Source organism: Balaenoptera borealis (assembly GCF_965194805.1).
Source record: "Balaenoptera borealis genome assembly, chromosome: 5".
In the NCBI taxonomy this organism is placed as follows: Eukaryota; Metazoa; Chordata; class Mammalia; order Artiodactyla; family Balaenopteridae; genus Balaenoptera; species Balaenoptera borealis.
Genome location: NC_138862.1, coordinates 28,016,348 through 28,029,280, shown reverse-complemented (window position 1 = coordinate 28,029,280; position 12,933 = coordinate 28,016,348). Strand labels below are relative to the sequence as shown.

The 12,933-nt window shown below is 35.0% G+C and overlaps 1 protein-coding gene across 11 annotated transcripts in view; it reads left to right on the top strand.

Annotated features, from left to right (window-relative positions):
* The first annotated feature begins 7,206 nt into the window (after positions 1-7,206).
* The window catches only part of LOC309628712 (uncharacterized protein), a 454,132-nt gene continuing 448,405 nt past the window's right edge, over positions 7,207-12,933 (top strand). For all 11 annotated transcript variants that reach the window (XR_014244646.1, XR_014244647.1, XR_014244648.1 and 8 more), the window contains exon 1: positions 7,207-12,933. This exon is cut by the window's right edge and continues 23,355 nt beyond it. The gene's annotated coding sequence lies outside the window, so the exon portion shown is untranslated.

The following is a 12,933-nucleotide window of genomic DNA, read 5'->3' as shown; positions in this document are numbered from 1 at the left end:
ATCCATTGTAATAAAATGCTAATCTATAGAGTAAACTGTTGAGTTCTGTGAGCAGCTCTAGCAAATTAATCGAACCCAAGGAGGGGGCTGTGGAAACCTCTGATTTATAGCCAGTCACTCAGAAGTACAGGTAACAACTAGCCAGTAGGTCTGAAGCATAGATAACTTCCTGGGTTTATGACTGGCATCGCATCTGAAGTGGAAGGTGGTCTTGTGGGACTGAGCCCCGTGGGAACTAATGCTATTTCTGGCTAGGTAGTGTCGGAATTGAGTTTAATTGTAGGACACCCAGCTGGTGTCCCAGGAATTGCCTGGTGGTGTGCGGGCAACCCCCACCCCACCCCTGTGAAATTGGATGTACAGAATCTAAATAATATTCCAATTTATTTAATTTATTCAACATGGGGGAAAAAAGTAAGTAGAGAGTACTTAATAAAATACTTGAATATTAAAATTACCCAGATTTATAAATTACTTATTTTCCATTCAGAGATAATAGAGACATTTATAAATTAAATTAAAATATAGAAATATGGTTTGCTTAATGAAGATAGTCCTGATCATGATGATTTTAGGTGCCTACAATAGGGAATGCATAATCAAAATGGTGGATTTCACTCCAGGTTGTAAAGGCAATTTACAATTGGGATATTTTGTTTTTATCACCCATTCCCTTTCAAAAGAAAATAGATTAAACCAAGGCTTACTATTAATACCTCACAAATTCTTATTCCTTTGGTTATCCACCTGTCACTGAAAATTCCCACACTATGTATGCTTATGGGCCTTTCCTTTGGATTTTTGTATTCTAGGGTCTTTCCTCTTTAAAAAAAGCATCACTCCATTTATTTCCTGGGTATATCTTAGCTCTTTAACAGAGAGATGCATTTCAAATGAAAATTTTGTTGGAAGATACTTCAGTGACCTTTGGCAGACCAGGGAATACAAAGTACATATGAAAACTCAAGGCTTTGAAAAATGTTATTATTTTTCTGTGGTAACAAGAAACAGTACTACCTAAACAAGAATGAATTGTCAACTCTCAAATCATAATCAGAGTTTATGGATTAGTTCAATTGGCTAATTCTCTAAGGGAAAAAATCATATACTCACTTCTGAAGTTGAATGTGGTCTTCCATTGGTTTTCTGAAAGTTTATTTTATTTATTCATGATTTTGGTATTGGTACCTGGATTTTTCTTATCTTGGCTTAAAATCAAAAATATAATTTTTCTTGTTAAATATTTTAATGTTGACATCAAAAATTTAAAGAACATATGCGAATTATTTTTAGTTAAAATTTCAACTATTTTGACTACACTGTATTTACTAGACAAATGTAGTTTGTAAAGAACTCTCAGTTTTCAAAAGGCAACTTTAGAAAAATCACAACATGTCACTTCAAATACACAGTTGTGAGGATACGATAAGTCACTTGGAGGATTCATGCTAAGACAATACCAGTGGCACACATTTTAGAAGATGTTAAGCAGAAATGTTGCAGAAGAAATAGTCTTTCTGTTTAAAAAAAAAAAAAAAAAAAAGCTGTTATAATTACTTAGTCCAAATAGGGAAGAAGGCCTAAGTTTGAATTCATGGCATATTGCTGTAATACGCTATTAGCCTAATCCTTCATTTTCTTGTCAATTAAAGACTTATCTTTATTCACTGATTCACTTATCAGTAATTCGCTGGGTATTTTAAAGCTGGTTGTTAAAAATCCCTTTGTTTACGGCAATAAGGCACCATTCATTTTGTGAACTTTATAAAACCAACCTCTGCCAATTTTTCTCTTTGAGAATAGCTCTAAAGATGTGTTCCCACAGTAATTACTTATTCCAGAGATGTTCATTAAAGAATGAAGTAAAGAGGCAAGTGTTTGAAACAATTGTATCCCACCAAAGCCAGCTTTACTAAGCACCTTCCCAGCATCTACAGTATTTATGTACATTTAAAAAAAAAAGCCCTTGAGAAACATTATGCAAAATTCGTACTTTTGAGTGTTATTACCTAGAGTGATACTAAATATATAGAATATTATTTTTGCATATTTATATGCAAAAATGAGAAATTCAGCAAAAGGTTGGGGGAAAGCTGAGATGCTTTTGAATAGGAGCCCAGCTGTCCATCATACACCTGCTGTGACTAGTGTGGGTCATTCTAGTGTCTTTGCTCCCTATTCCCTACTTACCCACAGCCTCCAGGATGTAAAAGGGAAGGAGGGGGATAAACCCCAGTGAAGCCAGCCAAATCTTAATGGAGAAAAATAGTAATTAAAATGATGGCTTTAGAGTTGTATATCTTTTAGAATTGGTTTGTTATTGTAGGTGAGTAGGAAGAAGAGTTTCAGTGTTTTATTTGCTTGTTATTAGAACTTGAAGTGCTAGAATGTGTTGAAGTATTGCATAGTTATCCAACAATTACAGTAAATCCTCCCACTGATCCTTAATGGGCAAAGGAAGAGAGAAAATTTAGAACGAGGGAGACATTTTGTCTATCAACCTGTCAGTGACAAATCTGAATTGATAAACCCCTTACATAAATGAAGATTTATTTATTTCTGTTACATAAAATACTACAAGGGACCAAGGGAGGAAATCAGAGAACCTGGGATTGGGTGTGTTTCTTAAACTTCCAGGAGCTAAACAAAGTAGATACCAACCATTTATAGTGAGCACATTCTTTATTTGAATGCTAGTAACACAACCAAATTGTTTCCTAAGTGCTTGGTAACAGTTTTCCTTTTTCTGGCCTTTAGATTTGATCTATTTTGTCTGCACTATTTTTTCCCTTTTGGTTAACTCTTATCCATCATTAAGATTTCAAATATAAATGTAGCTTGGTTTCATCAAAATGAGTACATTTGGTGCCTTGCTGTTTAAATGAATTATTTTACTCTAAAATTTCAGTGTTTTGCCTGATATGCAGAATGATAAAACTAAGGGTCATATGGAGAAATACTGCAGGGAATAGTGGGGCTTTTCTGGACCATACCTCAAGAAGGGTGGAGATCCTTGTATTGTGGTATCTAGGAATATTTACTCAGGATTCAGGCTGCTAGCATTTGAGAGAGATTACTGAATCTCTCTGAGCCTCATTTTCTTCATCTGTTAAATGGGAATGATAACAATACTTATCTCAACTTTTTTTTATTTTTGTAAATGTAGATTAAATGAGATTCACTGTGAATGACTCTAAGATCATTGCCTGGCGTATAATAAGTGCTTAATAAATGTTAGCTATTATTATTACTCTATACCTATGACTAGAGCACCTTTTCTTTTTTAAAAAAATGATACTTATATCCTAAATATAAAATAGTTCCTATACCTGTTATCAAAAATTTTGAAAGTTAAGACAGAAAATAAGAATCCAGTGTAATACTACTCTCTGGATGTGTTCACTATTAATATAACTCTCATATGCCTTTATTAAAACAGAATCCCATTCTATATGGTGGTCCTTTTTTGTTTGTTTGTTTGTTTTTTCACTGTCAGTTCATGGGCCTCTTTCTATCTGTGAATACAGATGCAGCACTTAAGTTTTAGTCTCTGCGTCACACTTCATTGTAGACCATAATTTAAGCAGCCATCCCTGGCATCTTAAATGATCTTTGTAGATACAGATGATAAGAAATGCTTTTAATCAGCACATTCTCATTAATTGTCTCTGTCTGTTAAAAATGATTGGAACCTACTTAATGCTTAGACCTGGATCCCAGCTCTGCCACATACTAGCTATGTGACCTTGGGCAAGTTATATAACTTCACTGTATCTCATGTACTTTTTTTTCCATTTGTAAAATGGGGATAGGGTATCTGCATAACTTATTCTGTTGAGCAGAATAAGTTACCTAAGACATGTAAAGCTTTTGCGACTGGTTTTTGGTATGCAGTTAATACTTGATACATATTAGCTTGAGGCCCTGGAGTTCCTCCCAAATCATTAAAGAAAAATTACTTCTTTGAATTAGGTAAATTTTATTTGCAAACTTTACATTTCCCCAAAATATTGATATATATGTGTATTTGGGGATATTTATATGTAAAAATATGTATTATCCTGCAATAATTTCCAATTTCCAAAGGGAAAGGGAGTTTAATTAAGTTATTTCTGGGCACACTGCTCACTGAACAATTTGAAAACAATCATCACTGAACATTAGTAACTAGGTTAATATTTTGCAACTTTTCTTTCTTAATATATCTGAGGAATAGAGGACACCCTTGGCAATGACTCAGTCTTACTACACTTTGTCGATGGGTACAGGGGTGCAGCCATGGGATCAGGAAGCCATCCCTCCTTTTTAAGGACAGATCGGGTGAGGGTAAAATCTGAAAGGATTCTGAAAAATTGTCCTACCTCAGGTGTTGTGATATGTTACGTCTACTTCTTCAGTGCTTGTATATGACATCCTTATCAGGTAATTCTGGAACAAAGTTACCTCAATCTATAAGAGAGTCCCAAATTGCTAAGACCCACAGAAAAGGTACAAATACTCTTACATTGACCAACTTCCTCTGCCCCCCAGTGGTCCAGGCAGGGCAAGGCAGCTAGCCCTTTGGCCAGGCAATCAGCAGCTTCATTTACTTCCCCCAGAAGGTCCTAAATGAATTTAAGTTTCTCTGTGTGCCTTGACATGAAAAAAGTTGGAAAGCATAATTAAGTACCACTTTCTACTGGCTCTACTTGCTAAAACAATAAGCTACAGACGTATGAGGGAAGATGCTCATATGAATTTTCCTAGTTAGGCAGATTAATTTGCATCTTTGTTATACCATAGTATAGGATTCTGGCATGTAAACCAGTGTTTTTAAAACTTAGAGATTCATGGAGCTTTAGGATACATCTAACGAACCAGTTTGAGAAATACTTCTAAAAATTAACACTATATGGTAATTTAGTGCTCACACAATTAGAAATGCAAATATAAATTCTTGCAACTGAAAACATAAAAACATGATTGTAACCTAGCCATTGGGATTAAAAATGCAAGTATTAATATGGCTTTAGGAGATGATCAAAATGAAAACAACAAAATTAATAGAGATGTGAAATCCTCTAAGAATGTATCTATGTAGCCTACAGGATAATACCATTCTAAAACAGTGGTTCTCAGTATGTGGTCCCCAGGACAGCATCATCTGGAAACTTATGGAAAAGCGAATTCTTGGGACCCACCTCAAATTTACTGAAACAGGAGATCTGGGGGTGGGACTGAGTCATCTTGTGTTTTAACAAGCTCTTCAGGTAATTCTGATGTGCACGAGTTTGAGAACCACGATTAATGAGGTCAACTACTCTCCAATCTTTACACACCAAATAAATGTTGTCTTTTATTTACCTTAGGGCACAATACCCTCATTTGAGTGAGGCTGGTGTTATTTCAGCTCTATTTAAAGAACTTGTCTCAGAGCCAGTTTGTAACTAAGGAGAAATTCAGTTTCATCGTTTTAAAGTCAATCTCATTAAACAGTTACTCAGAGCATCTGTATGAATCTTAGATTTGACTTTGCCCTGCAATGTGAACAAAAATTTGAAGTGATTAGTCTTCAAGGAAAGGCAATCACAATTTTTTTGAAAGCCTAATACTTATTAAAGAGCCCTTAATAGACTACTTTTGTAACTTGTAGGACATCTCCACCATAATATTGTTTAGCCTTGAATTCTCCCCAGTCGACCTTTGGTCAGAAACATTAACCTGATGACTACTTCATTTTTTTGACTTTTCTACCTCCCGAGTCACAGTTGGAGTTGGCTTTGGAAGGAAACTGGGCGTCAAGTGCTTGCTGGAGTAGAACCCTTTTTCCTGGGATAACTCAAAGCCAACACCTTGTGTACCCACTTCATTGCCACAGCTGACGTGGCTACTGATATCTTTGCTGCTATGAAATCCTTTTTCCAAATGCCTAATTCATACATGGTTCTGAAGTCTCATCTTATCTCAGAGTAATTATGGTGGCTTGGCTGCCCAGAATGAGAAAAGAAACAAGAGGGCGTAAATCCCAGCCGTCAATCCGACTTGCTCCTCCTGTTTCATCCATCACCAGTATTCTGTCCTCTTTCACTGCCAATCCAAGTTGATCTATCTTTCATCCCAGGTTTTTTAACTTAGAGCTTGTGACAAAATGTCCAGTATAACCATCATTTTTGCAAAAGAAATACACTGTGGAGAAATAGTCTAGAGGTTCACATCTGCTTCCTGCAGTTCTCCCTCTAGCACCCCTGTAGCCCAACATTTCTTCCAGAGTTCAACAGGGCGACCAAGAAAGTGAGGGAACGTTCTGGTCCCTGGAGGAAGAGCAATGCTCAGGGTCATGTTCAGCCTTTAGAACCTCCGCCAGAGATGTGGTGGGCAGAACCAGGGTCACTAAGCGAAAAGCACATAAAACTCAATCTATTGCCACACCCAGGGGAAAACCGCTGATATTTTTAATAAACAAATTTGCAACCATTTATCACTTTGTATGTAACTTTACTATTTTACGCAAAGTAGATCATATCTTTTGCTTGTTTTTAACCTGCCTTTTTTTTTTAAACTTAAAAATTTATCATAAACATCCCTTTTAAGGTCACAAATGTTTCTATTCCTGTATCTTTTTATAAGATTTCATAGTATTCCCTTGTTGTACAAAAAAATGTGTTAAAGCCTTTTTCTATTGTTTAAAATATTTATTGTCTTCATTTTTTTTGGACTGGACCCTTTTTAATGTCATCCGATGAGTATGTAGTATAAAACCCAAAATATCAGCATGAGCATTCACATTATTTTATTAGTGAATTTTAATTTATTTCTTTTTTTTTTAAATTTTTATTTATTATTTATTTATTATGTTTATTTTTGGCTGTGTTGGGTCTTCGTTTCCGCGTGAGGGCTTTCTCCAGTTGCGGCGAGTGGGGGCCACTCTTCATCGCGGTGCGCGGGCCTCTCACTATCGCGGCCTCTCTTGCTGCGGAGCAGAGGCTCCAGACGCTCAGGCTCAGTAGTTGTGGCCCACGGGCCCAGTTGCTCCGCGGCATGTGGGATCTTCCCAGACCAGGGCTCGAACCCGTGTCCCCTGCATTGGCAGGCAGATTCTCAACCACTGCGCCACCAGGGAAGCCCTAATTTATTTCTATAAGACAATTTAAATTATTCAAAATCAAAACTGTATAAAAATACAAACTAAGTCCTTCTCGCATCATTTTTATTTGTTTATTTTATAGACTTCCAATTTTTAAAAAGAAGAAATGGAGACTTTCTAGAAAAAAGATGATTGTCTTGAGAATGTGGGCTAATTTGTCCCTAATACCATATTTTTGTATGTATACTTCTGAGAAGCTATGTACTAGAAAGTTCATAGTATTCTAATTTGAAAAGACATGACCCAATAGCTAATGGGAAAAGAAAGCATTATTCGGTTGCCAAAAAGTTCGTTTGAATTTTTCTTGATGTTATGGAAAAACTCAAATGAACATTTTGGGCAACCCAATATATACGAGCTTTGTGGGGAGGATAGGGCTGCATTTCTGATTCTGGATTTCATTTTCCTATGTCTCTCTACTACTGAATAAGATAGTAGATAAGAAATAATCATTGGTTTAATTTAGTATCTATGATGTTTTATTATATGTTATAAAAGAAAGTGTTTTTGTTTTTTTCTTAGACTCTTCTTATAAATCTCATAGGCCAGTGATTTCCTCATCTTTGTGAATTGGGTATTTTACCAGAAAGGATGTCTAAAAGTCTATAAGTTTACAGAGTACTCTTTTTAAGCTCCTGCTTCTTCCAACACTCAGAGTAAGTTTATATTTTCATTACTAAAGAAACATATTTGCAGAGCAGTGTGTTGCCTGCTATGACAATCATCCTTTCATTTGGAGGATGTAATGTTTCTGACTTTTGGTTGAAGCCTCAAACTGATACCAGTTACAGGACAATAGGTACTGTTACTTTTAATGAATTACATTTAGTAACTGGGTTCTCTTCTTGCAGACTTGAAGCATGCTTTCACCTTTCAAATATTTTGGCCTGTCATTAATCCAATGATTTCACTCTTTTTGTTCCCCTAGACAGGGTAATTTCATCAAAGTTTTCCCACATGGCCAAAACCTATGTTAGCTATTGGGTGTGCTGTAAATTTAAAAGCCAGTAGTATTCCTCCCACGCCTTATATATACAAAAAACAGATGTAGTGATTACACTGTAATGTTCCTGGCTAAAGTAAATTTAGATGTAAGAATATAGCCTTTACATGTATTGGAGCAAAGTATGTCATTCTTTCTCATTTCACTTAAATGGACGTTTAATAAAATTGCTACTTATCAAAAGAAACTCCAGAGGAAGACTAAATAAATGAGGTGATATTTTAAAAGTTAATGAATGAGGTGCCTTGATCTATGGCTCCATTATACTCTTTTCATTGAGTCACAGAGCTCTTAAAACACAAGATGTGATATAAAGTGTAGGTAAGCTAATTTAAACAGTTCTTTTAAAAAGTAGGCAGTGAAACACTTACGTTTACCAAAGGGTTAAGAGTAAAAAGTCCTTTATTCTAAGATATTAAAAGGCAAAATGTACTGTTTAAATTAATCTCCTTTTTCCACATAATTAAAAATTAAATTTGAATTGAACTGTGTTTAAAGTGAATAAGGCTATTAAAAATGTCTGGTGAAAGGAAATACAATAAAATACTTTTAAAATTTACTTTAATTTTTACTCAGATGGTACAACCATATTTGCATTTGACAGAGATTGATTTGTGTTGTATGTTCATGAGCATAGGTTTTTTTTTTTAATTGAGGTATAATTGGCACTTAACATTAGTTTTAGGTGTACAACATAATGATTTGATATCTGTATATACTGGAAAATGATCAACACAATTCTAGTTAACATCTGTCACCATACATAGTTACAAAAAATTTTTTTGGCCTTGTGATGGGGACTTTTAAGATTTACTCTCTCACCAACTTTCAAATATGCGATACAATATTATTAACTATAGTCACCGTGCTGTACGTTATATCCCTATGACATTTTTTATGAGCATAGTTTTATAATAAGTAAAGGTCATGCTTTTAGTGCCAACTTATTTCACACAGGTGATTTTGAAAGTTCTTTCATTTATTTTGGAAGTCTGTATAAATCATTTTAACAGCACTACTAAAATATCTCAGACTTAGGACTCTTTGTTCACAAGTAAGCCAAATTGAGCTATCATAAGCCAAAAATATAATTATTAAATGGCTGCTGGTTTGTTTTATGCCATATAATGCAAGAAAGTGTCTTACTCTTTAGCAGAGACTGGAACTGGATCCTTAATGCCTGTTGAAATATTCTCTGTTGTCCATCTCTGCTTCTCCCTATGTACTTGTAATTTTTCCTGTTCCAGACTGCTGATTCCAGCCTTCAGAGAAGCTGGAAGAGGGCCACTATACAGTCATGAGTTTACATTGATCTCCAAGGTCCTGGCCTAAGCTAAAAGAATATTTACCAACACCAATTCTAAATTCCTGGCAGACAGAGTTCGATTAAGCCAGGCTGGGTCAAGTGTCCAACTATGTCAAATCAGTTAGGAGAGATAGTATCACTGAACTCCCAAGGACCCATCCCTGTGGGAGGTGAAGATAGTTCCAAGAGATGAGGAACTGACATAACATCCCAAGAAATGTGCATTTCAACCCTGTTAGATAAGTAGGAAGTGTAAATTTAATTTTTTCATTGTGCCAATTAGAGTAGGTACCAGAGAAAGACCACAGTATATAAAATGTAAAATTAAGAAAGTACTTGTTCATTGAAAAACATTCTCTTTTACTATATTACCCACTTCATTACATCAGAAAGTCCTTAAATTCTTACAATGGTGTTCTGTAACTTGATCAACTGCTATTTATTTATTTATTTGTTTGTTTCTTTGTTTATTTTCTTAAGTATGCTTATGGACTGTTTGAGATGAACTAGAAAAGTAAATTTTGGACTTGGATTATCAGGTAAAACTTGTCCTAGTCCCAATATCCATAAAGTAATTCTAAAAAGGTATGAAGTAAACTATATAATGTATGGTACACAAATGCCATTTTCTCAAACAAATTGTTCACAGTATGAGTATTTAAAAGGTGAATTAGAGGTTTCCAAGTCGAAAACGCCTTTATATATATATATATATAGTGATACTCAGAAGGGTAAAGTGTGATAAGAAGTCACATCTTCTGATTTTCAACCTTATATTAGCTACTTGTCCTATACTTATATTAAAAACAAATGAACAAATCTGTCATGCTGCTGTCAATGTGATGCCCCTTTGAGGAAAGAGAATCTTGGGGTTTTAAGAATTAGTGCAATGTTTATTTTCATGTTAAATTTAAACAATTGTCTGTTTTATTGATTCAACAAGTTCCTGATAAGTACTGAAATTGAGAAAGCTATATAGAGCTATATTTGGCACATACCTATCAGAATTTGGGGTAAGCTTCTCATGGAGTCCATGCTTTCAGCTCATTCACAGCTCTACATTACTTAAGAAAATTATGTGTATGCAGAAATGAGTCCACAGAGTACCCAAAAGAAGTTTGTTAGTAACATTCACCCAGATGACGATTTTTAAAAAAAAATTCTTATGCACTTTTTTTTTTTAATTAATTAATTTATTTATTTTTGGCTGTGTTGGGTCTTCGTTTCTGTGCGAGGGCTTTCTCCAGTTGCGGCAAGCGGGGGCCACTCTTCATCGTGGTGCGCGGGCCTCTCACTATCGTGTCCTCTCTTGTTGTGGAGCACAGGCTCCAGACGTGCAGGCTCAGTAGTTGTGGCTCACGGGCCCAGTTACTCCGCGGCATGTGGGATCTTCCCAGACCAGGGCTCGAACCCGTGTTCCCTGCATTAGCAGGCAGATTCTCAACCACTGCGCCACCAGGGAAGCCCCATAGATGACGATTTTTTACGGAAAACTGATATAGTAAGAAATGTATTTAAAATATACTTTTCCAGCTGAATTATTAAAAGATGAGTTTATTTCTTTCCAGGAAGAATTATATTTTTGTTATGATTTAGCTATTTGTAATTTCCTTTAACTGGGATTTTAAAGTCTTCCACTGTAGTGAGTTAATGAAGAGAATGAACGTAGCAATATTTTTGCTCACGAGGGTAAAACATGTTTTCCCATTCATGCTCTTTATTTTGAGCACAAACGATCTGTGGTAGCGGCAGTGGTTTCCAGTACACATTGGCACTTAAGGGGTGGTATTAACACGTGTGGTGATCAGTAAACATTTTTCTGTAACATCAGTGCTGCTTAGAAATGTGATTTTGTTGATAAAGGTCTTGGACAGGATTTCTTCATCTGTACATTTATTTTTAAAACTCAAATTATGCGCATGAGAACATGTAAGTGTCCTCACGTATAGGTAAGAAGCTGTACAATGGAGAAAACAACAGATTCTTAGTAACATATCTAACTCTCTCTTCTACTACATTTGTATGTGCCACTTAATAAACTACTTTATTTTCCTAGGCATTATCTGTAAAGTGTAGAGGTTAAGACTCTTAGGTAAGAGACGAAGGTCTCTTCTAGTTCTAACCGATTATGTTTCTATGATAAATATTAATTACATATATAAATATAAATCCCAATTTATTAGATGAAGGTAAAAACTAAGGTCCCATTCTTTTGAAACTTCCAAAAAAAAAAAAAAAAAGAACAAAAAGAATTGCTTCTGTGAAAACTAAATTGTTTTGGGAAAACTCCATAAAGGAGACTCTAAAAAAGGCTCTGAAGAATTTACCACTCACTACAAAATTATAACAATTATGGGTGTGGTTTATTTAAGAAAATCAAATGGTATAGACTTCCTTAAGAAATGACCTTGGTGTTAAGTCAATGATTAGGGAATTAATGTATAAATCATGCACATTTTAAGTTAAAATAAAATATTAAGGTGTGCATAGTTTAAAAAATAATAAATAAATAAGTAAATAGCTGTGTATTCCATTGCCTTCTATTGTAAGCTATCTCTATTCTTTCCTTAGTATCTTTCCTGTTGTGGAATTCCAGGAACTCAAGAAAGATTTTACAAGCTAAGGATCCTAGAAACTATGATGTAATAGCTGCTCAGCTAATGTTATTTTCACTTCCTTCCCATACTCATATTCATAGTAATGTTCTAACCTCCAAGCAAGCAGTTTAGAAGATTTGAAATTAAAAAGAAGAGAAAAGAGGAACATGAAACACTATTTTTAACTATGAGGAAGGCCACTATTGAGGAGAAAATAAAGAGCTGACTCCCAACTTTTTAGGGCAGAGATGATCTTCCCCATCCCTCTCCTCCCCCAGCTACTGCCCTTAAGATTTGGTTTTTATGAATTAGTGCATAAGAAAGAAGCTAACACTGTATGGCATTTTCAGGTTCAGCAATGAAAAGTAAAGCAAGAATGCAATATTGGAATGAACACTCAGGGCTTAGGAGATGGGAATTCCAGATTTGATGCCATCTACCAACTTTCCAGTGATATTTGTTAAATCTCTTTATTTCCCTACCTTTTCTTTCAATATCTGTAAATTAAGGAGTCTGAGCTAAATTTAGCTCACTTTTAACTGTAAACATATTGCTTTTAGATGTATATCCATTATGTACATACAAACAGATACTTTTCTGCAAGTAGTTATTGTTTTTAATCCCCAAAATAGTTTTACCCATTATCTTCTGGAATATGCTCAGGGAATGAAAATATTTATTTAGGCAAACTATGGGGAGAAATGTAAACTTCCAGGTACTTTTTCTTTCTTGTGTTATTTGCTATCCTTTATAAAGCATTATAAGCAAGATTTGCTTTTAAGATTACCACTCCAGTAAGTAAATTTGTACCTGTGAATAATTACAAACAGAGGAACATTGCACCTTAAAATAAAACAAACAAAAACCATAAAGCCAACAAAAACAAAACAAGAAAACGCCTCAT